Source organism: Lissotriton helveticus, chromosome 2_2, assembly GCF_964261635.1.
Source record: "Lissotriton helveticus chromosome 2_2, aLisHel1.1, whole genome shotgun sequence".
NCBI lineage: Eukaryota > Metazoa > Chordata > Amphibia > Caudata > Salamandridae > Lissotriton > Lissotriton helveticus.
In genome coordinates, this window is record NC_136060.1 from 451,000,413 (window position 1) to 451,020,035 (window position 19,623).

A 19,623-nucleotide genomic window follows, 5' to 3' on the forward strand; every position below is an offset into this window, starting at 1 on the left:
ACAGTAACCGTCCAGCACAATATCAGCCTGGTACCATGTTTCTTGAATGCGAATAATATCAAAGCCCCTAATAGAATCCACCAAATCCTCATTAATCAATTTAGCATGTATTCCAGCAGTGGTCCATGAAATGATTCAACACGGGGGTAGCATGTACCTGACTCACCAGGCCCACATTTGTTGATTGTATGGCGGGCATGGTAGCTATACCAGACCCCTCCCCACGAGTTTGCATTTGAAACCGGAAATAAGTGCCGGATGAGGTTTTCCATATTCACGGTATCATTGCTAAGGCTACCGATGTTTAGCAAAGTCGGACCAGGTAAATCTGTTAATTGCCAAGTCCCAGTATCAACTGTATCTACAACTCCTTCTAAAACAGGACACCTATATACATGATCTTTTCAGATCAACTAGACTGCCTGATTGTACATGCTGTCAGTCAATATCTATCAAGTCAGAGAGAGCATGAAAGCGATTGGGGTGGATGAATGAAAGGGACCGGTGGGGAAAGTATCTTTTTGGCACGTACCCTGGGAGGTGTTGCCTTTATCAGATCTTTTGGAGAATCTCTAATGTGCTTCTGGGCAAAAAGCATGCACATTGCATCGTTAAAATTAAGTACAACGCAATCTCCTTCTAGGCATTTGGTTGTAGGGCCTAACCAGCCCATCCTCCTTGCCATAATAATGTTTTCAGACAAATTTATGTATGAGGGTATTTTCCTAGAGCACCAAGATCACTGTATAAGGAGTACAGTTGGGGGGTAAGTTTAAAATGTTTCCTTCCCCCTCCCGCATAATCATCTTTACCCTGGGTCCAAATTACTTAAGGACTCTTTTGTTTCTCTCCCCCCCAAGCGTGCTGCATCCTAGTTGCTCGCTTCCATTCTGCTCCCTCCCTTGTCTATCCCCGTTAAGGGTCCCAACCATCCCAGTTTCCCTTACTCTCATATCAATTAACTTGTCACTGGTATCCAAAAGGGGGGACAGTTGCAAAATGGCCTAACTATCTATAATAGATAGTCCATTTGATGGTTCCAAAGTCGCCGAGGAGGCACTAGAAAGTTCAGCAGTTACCCTTTTATTTTTGTGTTTGGGTAAAGGGTCCGTCGCATTTTGATCTTCAAGTGCTAGGTGATCCCTTGGGTCCTGCAAAAGTCGCACAAGTAGCTCTTCTATACTAGCCATGCGAGAAAGAATAGGTCCAGGGCATCTTTTACAACTTTGCTGATTTTTTCAGTCAATATGTCCAGATCAACCGGTACAGTTTTTCCTCCACCAATACGGATTCTACAGGCAGTACCTAAAGGGTGAGATTGTTTTGTGCGCTTAACCCTGGCGATGACCCTTCGCTTTCAGATCAACCCCTGCCAGTTCAATTCACTTCCTGTTGCCTCCTATCACACTCAGGGATCCAGTTTTTTTCCATGATTAGTTGAGGAGCAATCTCTTCTCCCTCATGTGTAGCGCGTTGGTTTCCCTGACTCACGATGATAATAGAGGGCGAAAGTGGGGGTTGTGGCCTCAGTTCAGGATTTATTTCAATGGCTACCATATGAAAGTCCCCTGTAACAGTGGCGGTAACTGGTGAGTCAGGGGGAGGCGCTAGCGACAGTCTCCTCTCAGCCAATTCTATTTCCTTATTTCCTTATTCAGTGACCCCATCTAAAGTACTGTCAGTTGTTTTTGGAGCAAGGGCAGTTTTCCGTTTTCCCCAAATTGAATATAAATAAGTTTCAGAGGAGTTTAGCTTAGAATGTAACCAATTTAGGGGAAAAAAGAAACCTTTACCTTGATGCTGCTTTTGCTAGGGTTGAGCTTGACGGCTGAATCCCAGTATAGAAACCCAAAGAACCAAGAGGGTGGGCCCAGCCCAGCCTCCTTCATGCTCTGACGAGCGCAGATGGGCCTGCGTCCCGCACCGTGGGAGCCCGAAGCTGCTTTATGAAGTCTCAGGGACACAAAATACTTCTTGCAATTCTGCTGGTGCTACCAGACTCTGCCATCTGTGAGTCCTACCCTTGCTTGAGGTGCCCTCTCAAGTTCTTGGCCTCAGAAGTCGGTCCAGTAGGTATTTTGCTACAAAATTGACACATCATCAAAACTGCACTGATCGGAACCAATGCAGTGCCTTCCAACACTGACGCAGTGCCATCCCGGAGACAGCCCAGAGTGGCTCGACGATGTTGCTGGACCCGTCTGCAAGATTCGATGCAGTGCAGATCAGAGGTCCTTACCACCAGACTTGACTTTGATGCATCAACACGACTGCATGGCTCAGAACCAACATATCACTCATCATCTCTTGACTCTGGCACCAATCTTCGGAACCGACGCATCTCCTTCACTGCGTGGAAAAGATGAACTCATCTCATTGCTTGTGACCAGAAAAGTTACTGTTTCAGATACTCTGCTTAGAAACAGACCTATGCTTGGAACCACAGAACATCAGTATGTAGGAACTGAGTCACCATACCACATCAGTACCTATGGGCCAAATCCATAGTGCCTTATTTACTCCCCATACCTTTTCAGAGAAACAAGTAAATTGGCACGACTGAACACAATACTCTAGACCCTCCAAGGGATCATGGTAGCAGTTTATCACCTTTCAGTCTGTCATTCATACATATCCACAATAAATATTTTTTTAAAGAAAATGCTTAAAGAGCTTACAATATTTATTGAAACTATTGTGCTCTATTTTGTAATTTTGTCGCTGCAATTAAAAAACATATACAGGTCGAAAGTTTGATTATCATCATCAACAGACTGTACACAATGAAATGCCATGTCATATCGAAAGAAAGAGCTGCCTAGTCCTAACCTCACTATAGAAACACAGTTTTATATTATAGATCTCTGGGATTAGTGGGCTACTCCATAGGTAGTTGTTCCGGCAGCGGAGCTCTCTCTCGCCTCAGGACCTTTGCTCTGCAAAAATGTGTCCTATTTTCAAAACAACAAGTCCCAGCTTATACGATAAGAATTGCATGTTCAAAACAGAAGCTGGATTTTTCTATTGTGTCTCAGTGTTAGTGTCCGCCCACAGAGAAAACAGAGCACAGTGTTTTTCAGCAAAGTATGAAATGTTCTGTCTGAATCACAGCAGAAGAACTCAATAACAAAACAGGTACAGCCTATGTGTAAAATAATTGTTTAGCACAGAAACAAGGATGTTCTTTTGGAAAGTGTGCAAAGCAAATGCTGGCTATTACGCGCTGGTAGGCAAACATAAGAAAAAAACTTAGTGGACCTCTAGGAAACACACAACAGTACTTTGTTCACCGGGGCCTGTGTGGGTCCTGCAGCCGGCCGGCACTCCATCGCAGTAGGTCCAATCTTTGACTTTGCCCTGGTCCAATGCAACCTAAAGGATCCTTCTTAGCGCTACTTGCTTCTAAGTGTTTTACTGCATTTATTCCTGTAAAATTCAATATCTCAACCTCTATACATTGGATTTGTTTCCTTTTAGTCTTTTTTGTTCATAATTATCTGTGGGTGTATTCATTGTGTTACTGAGTGTTTATGTTGCAAAAATACTTTACACATTGCCTGGTTAGATAAGACTGACTGTTCTGTGCCAAGCTACAAAAGAGTGAACAGAGGTTATCTTTTAGTGTGTGTCTAGCTTACCCTGACTAGAATGGAGGCTTCAGCCTCGTTTGGGTGCACACCTCAGCCAACCAGGAATTTCATTTCTAACAGATGCAAGTAGATAGTTGGCTGTAACTATAAATGGCGGTAGGGGGTGCAATTACCAGCTATGCTTTTTAAAGCCAATCACAACAATTTCAACATTGTCCTAGTCTGTGCATGGTATTAGTGAGCTGTAGGAATAATTTGGGGGTAACAATACAGGACGTCATGGTGTATTGAGGCAATATTGATAAAGAAAAATGTGTTTTTTCAATCCACTGAGAAAATTAGCCCACATAAGTTTTTATTATAAACACAGGCTTTTATCTGTGGCATTGGCCTGTCGCAATTTTTCTTTAGTAACTGGTAGGAAGAGTTTTATTTTTAATAGCATTTTCTGATGGAATCTTGGGGCCATATTATCAAGAAAGGGTGATACATTATCGCCGCTTTTATCGGCAGGAAACTGCCGCTAAGGCGGCGATAATGGGCTTGATAATATGCCTTTGTCAATTGCCATAGAAGTCCAGGTTCTGGTGTTAACCTGGGCGTCTATGGGAATTCACAAGGGCATATTATCAAGCCCATTATCGCCGCTTTAGCGACAGTTTCCTGCCGATAAAAGCAGCGATAATGTAGCACTCTTTCTTGATAATATGGGGGCATATTATCAACAACTAGCGATATTTATCGCTAAAGAAGCTTTGCAAAAATTTTTTTATCGCCAAGCATCGCCGGATTTTATCGTAGAGATAACGTGCTATAGGCAACGTTTATCTCCAATGCGATAAAATATCCGGCGATAGTGGCGAAATGCGTGAATATCGCTGGAAAACCAGCGATATTCACGCATCATCGCCAATAGGGTCTTAACCTGAATATCCACTTCCCATTGGATATACAGGTTAAGAACTGGTCTGAGCAGGCATTAGTTTTCAGCGATATTCGCGCTTAGCGCAGATTTTTTATGGCTCTGCCTGCCTTGCTAATAGGCGATAGCGACGTTAGCGACTGCTTTCAGTCGCTAACTGGTTCGGTACCCCCACTTTGCATGTCATTAGCGATAAATATCGCTGACATGCAAAGCGCGCCCCAAACCACTCGCTATCACCTAAAAGCTGTCGCTAACTGATGTTAGCAACATTTTGCTAATAGGGCGATGAAATTGTCGCCGCCTAGCGGCAGCAAACGGACGCAAAAGCGGCGATCATTTAATTTCGCGTGCCTTGATATGCCCCATGTTCCTTAGTTTTTTTTAGCATATGGGGGCATATTACCAAGGGCCTTTTCGCCGCTTTAGGAGTAATTTTTCCCGCTAAAGCGGCGCTAATTTTATCGCCCTATTACCTAGCTGTCGCTAACACCAGTTAACGACAGCTAGTAGGAGATAGCGGGCATTTAGGTGTCCACTTTGCATGTCAGCGATATATATCGCTAATGACATGCAAAGTGGGCGTGCCAAGATGTTAGCGACTGGAAACAGTCGCTAACATCGCTAACTCCTATTACCAACTTTTGGAAATAATCGCGCTAAGCGCGATTATCTCCAAAAGCTAACGCCTGCCCAGAGCAGTTCTTAGCCATGTTATCCAATGGTAGGTGGATAACATGGCTATGAACATTTGCTCGGTAATGCATGAATAGCGCTGAATTTTCAGCGATATGCATGCATTTCGGCCGATTTTTATCGCTTAGGAGATAAACCTTGATATTAGCAAGGCTCCTAAGCGATAAAAATAGGCGAAGCACGGCGATATTAATATAGCCGCTAACCAAGCTTAGCGATATTTTTCGCTTATGCTTGGTAATATGCCCCATGCTTCTCCGGTAGACGAACTGAATGAAATGTGTACAGCGCAGTAACTCCTTATAAACACGTGTTGCCGAGTAATCAATTACTCGTTAAGTACTGAAAAGGATGCAACTTACAGTACAAACAGAAATAGCTTAATGCTAACCTCCTACTGATTTGTTGATTACTCTTACAAATAAACAAAGAGTTTCAGTAATAATGCCGATTCGTTATTAACCCCTTCAATGCGGTGGCTATTCCGCCGCAGTGCTAAGGGGGCGGGCGGAAGTGCGGCGGGCGCATGCTGGTGACGGAACCGCTCCGTCACCAGCGTTGGTTGCGCTGTGCTTATGACGGAGCGGTTCCGTCATGGCCCGCCCCGCTCAATAGAACGCTCAGCGCAGGCGCGGAATCCGCGCCGCACAGGCGTGCCGGGCGGGCCATGACGGAACCACTCCGTCATCAGCACAGCGCGACCGCGGCTGATGACGGAGCGGTTCCGTCATCAGCAGGGAAGGGGTTAATATAGAAATGTGCTATTTGATTTAGTTCATGTTCAGTGGGGACTCCTCATAAAATGAACGGTCATTTTTTTGCTAAATGTGGTCAAAAACCTCAATCGGGTAGTAAAATGATAACAGAATGTGAACGATTGGCTTAGGAAGAGTCAGATTTAAAGACTGAAGAGAACATGATGCAGAGCGTGGAAAAGGCCTGGACTTTCAGCATGATTTACTGGCAAGTCACACCTTGAACACACAGGGTTACTCAGAAATGATGCCATTAACCAGCAGAAAGTTACTTCCATCCATCACTTTAACAGCCATTACAACAAACTTCAAAATAATGATTTATTCAATACCCGACTCATAAGTTCAGCCGCTTTTTAAAATAAACCACAAATAATAAATAAACTGGGATCCCAAATTCTGAGAAACAGTAAATTATTTATTGTGCGATGTGGGCCGAATTCTGTATATTTCACTCCACCTTTCCTGTGTCTTTTACACAAATTAAGCACAGGTGATGTGAGAGACTAGGATGATGGACACTACCTGCCCATAGGTTGAGCACCTGACACCTGAGTCTCCCTCATGTCCCCCAGACTTTTCAGACTTAGAGCATGTGTAGATAGCTAGGAAGGAGGGTCTGTGCTGTTCTGTGATGTTTATTGCTTAAAAAACAAACCACAATATGTTTATATTTTATTCCTCTCAGTGCAGAAAAAAATGAGACATGATTTAAAAGCACTGGCTGATTTTCACCCCATTGTGCATTCAAGTGGTAAGTGATGAAGTTATGTTTATGTGTCTGGCTTTGGTACCAAGTTTTATGACCGTGTGTGCATACCCATATATGCTCAGAATAGGGCAATGAGTACCAGCTGTGACTTTTGTTTTCGTGATTCTCTACTTGTAAAACTGTATTAGGCAATTATGCATATTTACGCACTGTAGTTAAAAAAAAAAGAAACTAGCAAAAGAATAGCTTCTCTTTCCAGGATATTGGCCTGCAACTGGGGAGATATATTAGGGGTAGAATTACCTAAACTGAACCAGTAACCGCTCAACACGGTTTGACTGGTCATTGATAGAAATGTTTGAAATGTGCTTGTTTGGACTGACAACGCCTCTGCATGGTAAGAGACGTGTACCCCAGCCTTGAGTGCCCAACTGTACAGCTTTCTGGATCCCTAATGCGGATTTTTGGTCATAGGCAAATATGGATCATGGGTGTGCACCATGACATAGGCCTGTCTCACGGATTACAGTCTTGTTGGAATGGGAGGGGTGCCCAGAACTCTACTCTCATAGTAGTGAGAGGCTACTGCCTTCAGCAGAAGTTAAGCAGCGCAAGTGGTGGCAGCATACCATGTAGTGATCAGTAATAGTGTAGAGGACCTTTTTATCCTGTGTCACTGGAGTAAGGCCTACCTTTTGAAAAGTTCCACTGCTTTGTGCTAAACTCACCCCTTGGCCTACATCAGGTAGATGTGGAGGGCAGTGCAGCACAGGAGTAACATGAGTATGCGTTGGTTGTATGTGTGCCTGAGAAGGGTACAACACAGGGATTGAGCAATACTGTTCAGTGTGGTTAGTGCATGTATTGGGTGTATGTATGCCTTGAGGAATACCTTACATGAGAGATCCAGTGCTGTGCAGTGCGTGCACAATAAATGCATGTGCTGGCCTATGTGTGCTTGCATGAAGGGCAATATATGAAGGGTGAAGTTTTGTGAAGCACGCACATGGTGAGTGTGTGTGCTGGCAAGGTGTGTGTTTGTAAATAGCACACCCTGGCTAAATATAGTAAAGCTTCAGTGTTGAACAGTGTGCGCAAGCTCAGTTTTTGGCGCTGAATGCATGTGTAACTTGTACTGGTACAACACATGGCAGTTCCATTGCTGGAGAGTAAGTGTGCTGTAAATGAACACTGAGTAAGTGTCCCTGCAAAGGTAGATTACATGGATGACCCTAAGTTACATTTTGGGAAGGCCAAGCCTGCCTGGTGAACACTTGAGGAGAGGAATCCCCTCAGACATATTTGTGGATTACTGCATTCCTTAGTAGCTGGGTGGGACACTCAATGGGGGGAAAAGGGAAGAAAATACCTTTACACATCACAAGTCTGCTTTTTGGTTCGGTGATAGAGCCCAAGGACTGGGCCTGGACACATCTCAGGAAGGGAGATGGGGCTGGTAAGGGAATCATACAGAGTAGGACTGGGGCTTTGGGATTAACCTTTTGATGCACATAGCACTGTGGCTGCAACCAGGTGTGAACTCTGGACACTCCCCTGAATGGTGTTATTGTAAACTCAGTCTCTGAGTCTTGCCTGCATAACAGACAGTCTTTCATAAGCAAAGAAAAAAAGGAGAAATGTCTACTTCAAAAGAACTGGAGCTTATACATAAAACCTCAAAGACTCAGATCCTAAATTGTATTTTGGTAACAAGAAATCGACTATAAGGGGAGGATGAGATCCCAAAATGTGCCATCTGGCAAGCATGAGAAGCAGAAGCTCAGCAGGAATTCTACCTGTGACTAGGACTGGGGGCAAAGGTTTGTGACCCGTATACCAGGAGGCGGGTGACTGTGCCATGAGTGAAGTGACATGCGGTTCTGGGAGAACTTGTACTGCCGTGCTGAGGTGAACCTGTATACCAGAGGGAGGACATTGGTAAAGTTATCAGTGATGAACCCCTGGGACCCGTGACCATCGCTGTGTGGGCGTTTGCACTAAGGAAGTCTGTGCTTGTGTTGTCCAAGGACTGGGACACCCCCTCATGCCCGGAGGGGCTGCTTGTGTCAACATGCAAAGGATGTGGGTCGCTACGTGAAGGAGAGACCAGAGCTACGAGTGGGTGGGTTAGACATGCACTGGGAGGGAACTGCACTGGACTGAGTGGAGGGCTGTAGAGGATTCATTGGACAATGTCACAACCTTACCGGGATCCAGTCGGGAGCAAAGAAAGGATTTTCCTTCCCCCACTGGTTAAAGCCAACCTACTGTGTCTTTGTAAGCTGGTAGCTTCTCTGACAACTGAGAGAGACTCCAGCACCGCCTGGTGCTGCCATATGTGGTGTGAGCAGCCAAACTTCTCTGAACTGAGTGGTACTCGCAGGTTCTTGCTCCAAGGGCACCTGCTGCTACGCCAATCTACTCCAAGATGTGAGAGTTCGTAAGACGTGCACTGGGACAGTTTGGTCATGAGGGACTCACTGCTAACTCTGCTGCAGCACCTACAATCCTGAAGAATCAAAAGGGAACTCTTGAGTATAGCCTAATAGTGTAAATTCCCTGGATGCAGCCACCAGTGAATGGGGAATAAGCCTGAACAAAGGGAGTAAGATGGGATTTGCCTGAGAACTACTAGAGCCCCAACCTCAAGGGGGACTGTGTTGTTGTTTTTTTAATGCTGTATACATTTGCATGTGTATAGTTAGAAATAAAATACTATTTTTCTTTGTATAAAAGCATCTGTTTGACTGGACATTCATATATTTTTTGCACTGTGTACTCTATGAATAATGAGTCTTGTTCACTGACCTATAACTTCATCTCCCCCCAAGGGAGCCTTGACTGCTTGACCACAGCTGCAACTGTGAGTCAAGTGCAGAAGGGGTACTTAGCCCAGTTGTTCGGGATCCATAGTAGGTTGGGCCCCTTAGCCCCTGCATGACCCTGGTCGTCTAAACAGCGTTATTTTATCTTATCATATCTTCTAAAGTGCACAAGATTAGCCAATCCTTGGCTTAATGTGGTTACTCAAAGAGCCAGGTCTTCAACTTCTTGTGAAAAGCAAGAAGTGAGGGGGTGGTTCTTATGTTTAGCCACAGGTTGTTTCATTATTTTGGAACAATGTAAGAGAAGGTTTGCCTGCTGGATCTGTGTTTGGAACGCATGGTATGTGTGCAAATGGGAATACTGCTGGTTGGAGATGTCTGGCAGCTTGTAAAAGCAGATGCGATTGTTTAGGTAAGCTGGGCTGGTGTTATGTAGTGTTTTGTAAATGTGTGTGAGGAGTTTGTCTTGTGCTTGTTTGTGTATAGGTTACCAGTGTACATCCTTGAGGTGAGGTGAGAGGTGTGTGTGGTGTGTGAGGTTGAGAGTGAGCCTGGTTGGTAAGTTTTGACTGGTTTGCAGCCTGGTGAGATGTTTGTTGATCTCAGCATAGAAGGTGTTCCTATATTCTAGCTTGCTGGTGACAAGGGTTTGGGTAATGGTTTTTGGGATGTTGGTTGTGATCCTGTTGAATATCATCCTTAGCATTTTCAGTGTATGGAAGCATGAGGCAGTGACAGCATTGACGTGGATGGTCATATTGAGTTTGCTGTCAATGAAGATCCAAAGGTTTTTGTTGTGGGTATCAGGGTTGGGTGTTGGTTATAGCTCTGCCAGCTACTAGGTGGAGTCCCAAAGTGAGGACTTTTCTCGAAGATCACATCTTCGGTCTTGTAATTGTAATTGTACAACTTCAGACAGTTGGATGATTTTGGCCATGGATACTGTGAACCTGTTCTGGGTGCTGGGAGTCTAGTCTGTGAGGGAGAGGGTGAGTTGCATGTCATTGGCATAGGAGAAGATGTTGATCTTATCAGAGCATATTATTCTGCTGAAAGGATCATAAAAGCATTAAAGAGGATCAGGCCAAAGGAGTATCTTTGCAGGATTCACCAGATGAAGTTGCCAGGGTCTGAGGTGAAGGGTGGCAGGCTGACTCACTGTGTCCTGATGGTGAGGAAGGAGCAAATCTAGTGGAGAATGGGGTCTTGTCTACCAATGTCCTGCAGCTGTTGGATGAGGATAGCGTTGGTTGGGAGGTTTATCAGGTCTGGTGGTTGGTTGAACATTCTGTATTCGGTGGTGATTTTTGTAGCTGATGATAGGCATAGGTTGTTGCAGAGGTCCTGTGAGGGGGTGGTTAATTTGGAGGTATCTTTAGGTGTGGTGAAGTCTTTCACAATGGCAATGATTTACTTCCATCTATTCATGATGGTATCAATGCAATCTGCCAGGGCAGTGCATTTGCTAGTCCTTAGCAGTTAGTGGTAACGTCTCAATGCAGTTTTGAATGTGCTCTTGTTTTCGCTATTTTAGCTCACTAGAAATTTGTGTTCCAGAGGTTTCCAGTTTCACTTCAACAATGTGTGTCCCTCCGTCTACCAATTGGCATAGGATGTGGATCTAGTCATGTTGTCGTGCTTGCGGGGAGTTAGGGTATCGGCACCGTAGGGGCCCGATTCACAGAACTAACTTAAAATAAAATCCTAAACTTACTACCATTTTGGTATTCACAGAAGGCACTTACTCATTTTGGTATTCACAGAAGGCACTTACTCATTTCAGTATTCACAGAAGTTAGGAGTCCTAACTTTAGGACTCCTAAATGCCTTCTGTGAATACCGAAAGTCTTGAAGTTAGGATTTTTCTCAGTTTAGGAGTAGTATAGTTAGGACTCCTAACTTTAGGACTCCTAAATTGAGAAAAAGCCTAACTTTAAGACTTTCGGTATTCACAGAAGGTATTTAGGAGTCCTAAAGTTAGGAATCTTAACTTTACTACTCCTAAACTGAGAAAAATCCTAACTTTAGGACTTTCGGTATTCACAGAAGGCATTTAGGAATCCTAAAGTTAGGACTCCTAACTTCTGTGAATACCGAAATGAGTAAGTGCCTTCTGTGAATACCAAAATGGTAGCAAGTTTAGGCTTTTGTCTTAAGTTAGTTCTCTGAATCGGGCCCATTGTGATCCAATTGTTGAAATTCTTAATAGCTTTGTGGAGGCTTTTGATGTCTACGGCAAAAGTGACACCATTATGCAACTTTGTTTAATTATGGCACTTTTCGCTGCAAAATTATAGTGTGGGGGTTTAGGAATAATAAAACAAATAGAACACAATTAGCTGTTGTGTTTTTCAGACATTTTTTGGTGTACAAAGTGTCTTGGTCTAAAAAAAGCACGAGTACTCATTTCATGCTAAAATATAGTGGCAAATGCCAGATTTACATTTTAAGAATTTATGAGAAAGGAAATTACATGAATTCAGCATACTCCTTATTATGACCAAAGGCTTTTACAATAGTAAAGTACCGGAAATAACACTAGGTTTATCTAATGTAAACAACCATATCATTGTAGCCTATGAGTAGCTTGCAGCATACATTCACTCTTGTGAATTTCTACTTTTTGTAGAGCAATGTGCTAATGTCCATCAGCATGGGGTAGCCAGATGTTGTAGCTGTGATCCCCAAACTTGCCCCTTGATCACCTCACACTGCCCCTGCTTTATAAGCCTTGTAAACCTCCTCTGCTTTTAATTCTGTAGCGTCTTCCCAAGCCCTGGATCATGCTAATAGATTATGCCACACCAGAGTTGTGGTTAAGCATTACTTTATTCTCCAGCATTCACTCACACACTGTGCATTACATCATACTTCCCATAATCACACTGTAACACCTCTACGTATATCACATAGTTCCTGTTCCGGTTCTGAGGCACTCTCAGTTGTCTTCCAGCTTGGATGATCTGGGGTGATCGAGGCCCACCCTGATCACTCAATGGTGACACAGGGTCCGGCGCTTGAGCCGGACCTTCGGGCGGGGTCGCCTCAATCGTGGTTTCATTAACTGACAAGTTTCAAGGTAGGTGTTTAAAGTGTGATGTGTCTCAAGTGATGGATTTTCCAGGATGATGTGCTGTCACCATGTGTCCTTTGCACACTACGACCTGCAGAGCGTCAGTGGCAAAAGGAGTGTCCGTTTTTCCGCTTTCATCTCTTTTTGACCCATACTCAGTATCCTTTGTCAAAGATTGTCTCAAGGGCATACGCTTTCTTTTGTCTATTCCGAGTTGTGTTGGTGTCTCAAATGTATTCAGTATTTATTGATCAATCCATGGTCCATTGAGTTAATTTTGTTCTGGTGGTTCTCCCAAATAGCAAGGTGGCTAGAGTCTCACCAAGTGTGGAATGAGGAATCAATTAACAAGCCCTATGGGCCTGACACATGGCTTGGTTCAGTTCAATTCCCTCCATGGACACACGTTGAATAGCCCATGAATCTTTCAACTACACCAGTGGTTTCCAAACTTTTTCAATTCTCCATGGGTCCCTTGGCCTATTCGCTGTTGGCTGTAGCTCCCCATTATGTTACTTTTTTGGGCGGGTGGGGGGATGTAAGCCTGACCTCAGAAGTACTTCCATTTTAGTCTCTGAAAATAACTAGGATGAAGCCGATGAAGGTATTATATTCATTGATGTAATCCTAGAGTCAGACCCGATGGGCTACCCCCAGAATTGGACAACATAATGATGAGTGATTAGTCCAAGATCACAACATATTTTAGCATTTCATATTCGTAGCTTTTACTCCAATTCCTAACAACAGGAGTTTATCTCCCTTAAACCGAGTGGTCTCCATTTTCCCATTCAAATAATTGCAAAACCCCAACCTAGAACATTCCCAATATGGGCACAGTCATATAGTGTGGAAAACAATCAATGGTTCTGCCACAGACTCATCTTTGAAACAGTTTATCACCTGGGCCTTATTGAAATCCTCAGGACTCGTCTGGGATACAAAGGTATGTTTCTTAGTTTTTTTATCTGGTTAGAAAGGAAAATGCCTATTCTTACCCTGGACCGGTCATGTGAGTAGTCCAGCATGGATCTATACTATCTCAGCATTGTTCAGTTTGTATATGAAGCCAGTAGTGTTCATGGTGGAGAAATCCTTGTTTCCAGTCACCAATATGAGGATGGCAATCAATTATATATGAAAACTGCCTCCTTTGCTGATGTCCTTACTGTAATGCATTGCCTAATATTACAAAATGGATGAAAATCACTACATTCATCCTCCTTTCCTGATAATACCAGCAAAAGTTCAATAAAGAAACAGTCGACAAATTACAAATTGAAGTCTTTGCTACCATTTCTGTCCCAGAATAAATCTCTTGCCTTTCTTCAACTCTTCCTGAAAGTTCACATCGAGTGCACTGTGAAGTTAAAACTGTTCCCCTAAACGCCTCACTCCCCTTCTAATTCCAACAGATTTCCTTGCTGGAGCATGAATTAATACACTTTTAATAATTACATGTCTTAAACTAACTCCAGCAAGAAAATAAAAAAAACTTCAGAAGCAAAGAAATTCTTCATCAAAAAGTGATAATATTAAAATCTCCTCTGATCTGATGAAAGTAGTTTCTACAACTGCTACCAGCCTCTCCCTGCTCTTCCCCGAACCCTAACCCTGAAGATTAGAAAAGTCAAGTAGACATAGAAATTACCAACTCTGGCATTGTTACTTTTCTTTCATTGTTAAATATATTTTCAGAGATCTTGGCCTTTGTTTCCATAAAGTGCTCTGATGTCCCCTAGGGTAATATTAGCGCCATTCAGAAACCACAAGTGCAAGGAATGAGATATATCATAGAAAAACAGGGGGAAAAAACAAACTGCCACTGTGAATGACTGTCTTGTGTGGAGTGAGGTGCTGCTGTAAAGTGTTATTATGACTACCATACCTGCTGTCGGTTTTATGCTATCATCTTTAGTATTTGGAGTGTTGCATTAACTCTCAGGCCGGGTCCCTCTCTGTGTATTCAGGGCACCTCTAGCTATTTGTAGGATTCAAAGAGGTGTTGCGGTGCGCAGATTGGGAATCGCTGAGCTACACTTTGGCTTGGGGCCAGAGGGTGTGTATTCTTTTGGTGTTTGACTTTGAGTTAGACAAGAATTTCTTTGAACTCTTTGCTAATAAAGGGACGGCCATTATCAGATTTGAGGGTCTCAGGGACACTCCAGTTTGCAAAGATGGCATCAAGCAAATCTATTACTCTGTTATGGGTTGTCGAAGACAGGGTTTCCATCAAAGGAAAAAAGTATATATTTGTCGATGAGATGGTTTCTATATCCTAAAGGGCCAAATAAGTCAACTGCAACTCCCTCCCAGGCAAGGGCAGGAAGGTCAGACATTGTCACTGGGAGCTGTGTCACCTTGGGAGGCAAACAATTGCAAATGTGGCACGCTTTCAGCGCCTTCTGAACATGCTCCTTTAGTTGAGGGATACCGCACTTGATCTCTTAATGCTCTTTTGGTAGCTACAATACCACAATGTCCTTCATGGCCCAGCTCAATGACCCGCTGCCTTAGTCTGAAATGTATTATGATTATTGAGCCTCTTACTAATATTCTTCCTTGGGTAACTGCTAACTCTTACTGTACATTTTCGAACTTTTGGAATTTAATATCATCGACAAGGGGCCGGGTACTTTTTCTACATTATTGCAATGTAGTGATTTATTTGATGATGGTCATGTCTTTGTCTGTGATGGTGGCAGCAATGATTTATTCCACAGACAGAGCCACTGGTGTGCTGGACCTCACAATAAAATTGAGATATTTCTCTGCTCTCCTGGTTGACGAACTGTGACGATGTAGCAGCACTCTTAAAAAGTAATCTGCTGGGTTTTGATCCTTCCCATGTTTGTGTACAATGTTATAGTCGTACTAATTCAGTTTTAACCCCTACCTCCCTATCCAAAGGGGCATCTTAGCCTTTGGGTTTCCAAAGTTGGTGAGCAAGGCCTGGTGATCCATCATGGTGGTGAATCATTTTCCATACAAAATACATGAAAATATTTGCAGGCCCACTGTTGTGTAGTTCCGATAAAACTATATAGGATCTGCACATTTAGACAACGTAGACTGTGGGATTGATGTCCAGACTGATTCCAGAAACCCCCACCGGGTATGTTCACAAGTACACCAGCTAGCTCACAGTGCCACTGTAAACTCCTCTTACCCAGGAGAGAAAAGTTCTTGGCAACTATCGAACAAGACAACTCTGTTCTATCAGGGACCGTGGAAACAGTACAGTATTTTTTGCTCAGTCACTAGTGCAGTGCAGAAACACAGAATAAACGGGGGGACTATTTCAATAAGCATTTATTGAACCAGCATCATTCTAGTGTAAACTAGGTGTGCTGAAACCACAATAAGACAGAAACAGATATAAATGATTATAAGCACCAACAGAGTAAGAGGATGGTAAATCCCTACCATAGTGCTAAAACAATGAACATATGCTGGTATAAGAAACTCCTACGATGCAACCCTAACTAGATGTACCTAAGTGTACCTAGCATGTAGGTAGATGTAGAGTCAAGAATCCCCTTTGGCTGAAGCCAACCCCGTTACCTGAATTGAGAGACTGTGGGACCCCATCTAGGTCTTGAGATAGACACCCTGCGAGCGATATCAGACCATTGCGAGCTGGAGTGTCTGCTGCAGGGACCTCAAAGTCTCATGTCAGTGTGTCAGCATGAAAGCCTTTCTCCTCTGCTTGCACCTGCAAAGATATGGTGTATATATACCCAAAAGGTACCCTCAGGGGTTCTACCTTGCTGAGTCATGTGAGGATGATGAAAGTGATGACCCTTATACATAGTTATTGTGCAGAAGATGATATTCCTGCTGTGATTCTGAGAATCCTCATGCATAATAAATGAGGCTAGTTTTCTGGGAAAACCACACAACATTTAGGCACCACCTTAACTAGGCAAAAGGTTAGTACCCAAAAAAATATTATGTAGTAAAATGTCAGGGAAAATTTAGGTAAAAGGTTAGGTGACTACCCAGGCCTATTTTGGGGTACATTGTGAATCATAACAATCCTTGACATCTTCCATAATTACTACCCAGCTCTCTATCAGGCTCAACAGCTTGATGGCCAGCGTTAAGACATATACTTATGCACATATGTCTCCCGGGTAGATCTAAGGAGTTGTACCTTCTGGTGGATGGCATTAATCCAGATGAGGTTAGAGCAGCAAAGAACCACATCTCCTCACATTTCCCACTTTCAGAAATGTTTCTCTAAGCTAAAGATGAATGCCTCTTTTTTCCAGTCTGTTCACTCACATGGGGCACCCGGCAGGGATGTATTTTGCCCCTCTCAATATTTGCCCCTATGATGGAACCATTTGTGGCTAAATGTGTGGCTAACCCTCAGATAAGTGGTGTGGTGGTCGATGGTGTAGAACATAAGCTTGCTTTATTAACCAATGACATTCTTTGTTTCTTAACGAATGGCGATAACACCGTTCCGGCGTTGCTGGAGGAGCTCGACGCCATCTTTCAGGTGTCCGGTTTCAAAATTTATTTTACTAAGTAGAGGGGTATGGGGATTGCTGATCCCCAAAACAGTTTTGAGGGCCCTATTCAAGTGGGTGGTCCCCAATGGAAGACGTTGTCCATCACTTATCATCTGCCTCCTCTGACGAATTACTTTTATGCTTGCATCATCCCCCCTCTACTCACTTTGAGGATTTATATCTTTGGGGGAAAATTGAGATTTCGTGGTTAGGCAGACTCAACAGTATGAAAATTAACAATATGCCCCGGTTGTCATATATCTTCTAGACTCTTCAACTGGCCCTTCTTTTATCAGCCCAAAACTCCTGGATTTTGTATGGGAAGGCAAGTCTCGACATGTGGTGCGGCCAACGCTGTGTAGAGCTGTTTCAGAGGGTGGCCTGGGTTTCCCGGATGTCTCAACTTAAATCTTATCCGTGCAACTCTGCCCTTACCTAGATTTGAACCACAACCTTGACCGGAAACCATTGGTTCATGTGGCGCAGGCCTTTCTCCCTCCCCAATTTTGGGGTTGCTGTGGCTTCTGAAGCTTTCTGAGGCAAATGCTCCCCCATTGTTACCTTTAACGTCTTTGTTCCTCGCTTACAGCAGAGAGGTAACCAAGTAGGGCATTCCCAATCTACCCTTTCTGGCTCAATCCTCTGATGCACAATCCGTATTTCCCACTGGGTGTGGATCACCTCACCTCATTTCATTGGGCTTAGGGGCACTCCCCCATCTAGCGGCAATTTTCCAGCGTAAATGTGAGTTTTCAAGATCACCACTACTGTTATCGAGACTCACCAAAAATGAGATGCAAGGTAGGCGGTCCCATGAAAAAACTGCCTCTAAACACACAACGCAACGTTTACAAGAAAATCATAGTATGTCGATACACCCAAAAAACAGCTGCTAACTCCAATAAGAAGACGTTTTTTGAGGCGAGAAAATATCTGGTCTTAAAATTGGTGTAAACAATTGGGTCCACATATATTGCTGCCCTGCCCTGCAAGTGAATCATCACTATGATAAAACTATGATAAAACAGCGATTGGACACCATGGCCGTACCGTACTTACTGTATGGTGCTCCATCACACAACCAATGACAGATAATAATAATGACTGGAATCCTTACATATCTGTCAGTGCTAAAGTCACGCATTGCTGCAGTTGTGTCGCAAGCATGACGCAACTCCAGCAATGCATGGGGCTAGCCTATCCCTATAACACTGCATCATCCTTATGTCTGCCACGAGGGAGACATAAGAGTTTGACGCAGTGGCATCCTAAAATTGTCGCAGGGAAATCTGATAAATTTCACTACTCCACTCCTATGAGATTTTGTTGCGAGGGAACACCCACCCTGCATGCATCATACCTGACGCAGGTATAATGTGGCACAGGGCTTTACAAGGTCATGCATATGCCTAGATTCATCACTTTGTAAATACAGCGCAACATGGTGCAAAATCACGATACAAGTACGTCAAGAAAATGACACACCGATGGTGTTAAACCGTCAGAAGGGACTCATGAATAACCCCCCCTGTTTTTTCCCCTACATTGGCGAACAATGGCTGCCATGCGCCAACTCAGGCACTCTTGCATCATCATGCGAGGGTGACTGTATTGCGGAGTTAATTGATGTTGTGCAGGAAGGTCCACCAACCTGCACAAAACCTATCAATCCAGGGGATTTCCTCTTTCTCTGTGTGCTGCAGAATGCTGCACACATAGAAAAAGGGAATGTTGGACTTGGGCCTTAGGGCAGGTTCACCCCTAATCTTTTTGCTTTTATTTGTGACCCTGTGTAGTGATTTTTGGGTCTTGGCGCACTTTTTCCCTGTGTCCCAGAGTAAAGTGCGTGCGTGTAGTATGGCTGGCCTGCCCTCCCATAGGAATGCATGGAGAATGTGTGTGTCCATGTTAGTTCCTGATGTGTGGAGAGTGCAGGCTCGAGTTTGGTATGTATGAACTCGTGAGAATGAATGCTGCGCAATGGTATGTGCGGCTTGTATGTGTCTAGAAGGGAAGTGCTACTTCTGGACATTGATGTATGTGTGCAGTGAGGATGCTGGAGGGTGATTGGCTGGAGCTGGCTGGCATGCCAGGCTCCAGGAAGTCTGGATGGGTCTGCCCGGTGGTGAGTGTGAGATCAGCATGAGTGATGTGTGGGAGGAGTGCACCTGGGTCCTGGATGGGCTGGGTTTTTCCCCACACAATGCTGGCTCCGCCCCCCTGTGGTTTGTCTAATGACCCTAGCCTCCCCAGTGAATGAAAGGGGTGGTTGGGCCATCAAGGGTACTCCCAAGCCAGCTGCAACTGGTTTCCCCCCACCCTGCACCCTGGAAACAAAGGATTTCGCTGTATAAAAATGGGGCTGTGTCCCCACAGAAATTGTTCTACTTTTGGATCCTTGCCAGAGGGGGCTGTTGCTGCTGCTGGGGCCAGGAGGACCGCCACTTGGCTTGTCTCCCTGCCTGGAGACCCAGTGTGCTGGCTCTGGCCCTGCCTTGCCCCCCTGCCTGCCTCCAGACCCTGCTGGAGC